Source organism: Orycteropus afer, unplaced genomic scaffold (genome assembly GCF_000298275.1).
Source record: "Orycteropus afer afer isolate SDZICR_OR568_19922 unplaced genomic scaffold, OryAfe1.0 scaffold00069, whole genome shotgun sequence".
NCBI classification, from domain to species: Eukaryota; Metazoa; Chordata; class Mammalia; order Tubulidentata; family Orycteropodidae; genus Orycteropus; species Orycteropus afer.
In genome coordinates this window covers 3,527,031-3,528,078 of record NW_006921656.1, presented here as the reverse complement: position 1 = coordinate 3,528,078, position 1,048 = coordinate 3,527,031, and the positions used below count along the sequence as shown (strand labels likewise).

At 47.2% G+C, this 1,048-nt stretch overlaps 1 protein-coding gene across 1 annotated transcript in view; it reads right to left on the bottom strand.

The window, feature by feature from the left end:
• COL22A1 (collagen type XXII alpha 1 chain) overlaps window positions 1–1,048 on the bottom strand; it is a 291,312-nt gene that overhangs the window by 244,157 nt on the left and 46,107 nt on the right. The gene's annotated exons all lie outside the window — the stretch shown is intronic.

Below are 1,048 nucleotides of genomic sequence, written 5' to 3'. Positions count from 1 at the left end.
GTCCACCACCAGCTAGACGGCCATGGGGAAGGCCTTCCATGGCCCACACCCATCAGCAAGTTCTTTTGGTTCAATTTTCAAAACACACCTGAACTCTGGTGATTTCCCCCCTATTTCATTACTGCTGCCTGGTCTGAGCCACTGTCACGTCCTTGCCTGCGTTACTGCTACAGTCACCTATTCATTTCCCCACTTTCAGGCCTTCCCACCTCTCATTCCCACCTCCCCAGAGACTATTCTCAAACAAAAAGTCCTTGAACTGATCTGCAAGGCTTATACAGCTGGCCCTGTGACATCTCTTACTTGAAGTCTTAGACATCTGTTGCTGCTGTAACAGAAATACGACATGAGCGTGGCTGTAACAATTAAAGATTTATTTTCTCACAGTTCAGAGATTAGAAGTCCAACTGCTGGCAGCCGACTCTAGGGAGGGCTCTCTCTCTCCATCAGCTCTAGGGCTTCTTGGCTCCTTGGTGATCTTCACGTGGCATCTCTCTTCGCCCAACTCTGCTGGCTTTTCTGTCCTAGTCTACTCTTGAAATCTCATAAGTGTTGGTTCAGACCACACCCAATGCTGATACGGCCACTTATAACAAAACCCATTCCGAATGGGAGGGTAGCCACAGGTATGTTGTTGTGTGGTGCCCTGGAGTCAGTTCCCACTCACCCATCCTGTACACAGCAGAACAAAACACTGTTTTATATATAGCTCATATATAGCAGTGATAGTGAGTATGGTAAGGACCAGGCAGCCACAGGTACAGGGGTTAAGATTCATAGCACGTATGTTAGGGGGACACAGTCCAGTCCACACACCTGAAGTTTCACCATCCTCCTCCACAGAAACACATACACTCTGTTCCAGTCACACTGACCACCTTCTTGTCCCTTGATCATGCTGAGAATGAATGAAAGCTGCTCACTTTCTCCAAATAACCAATGGGTAAAATCTGAACATCAGAGAGAGGCTGCAAGAATCAAATGAGATCATAGATCTATAAGGCTTGTTTCTGTTGTTAGGTGCCACGGAGTTGGTTCTGACTCACAG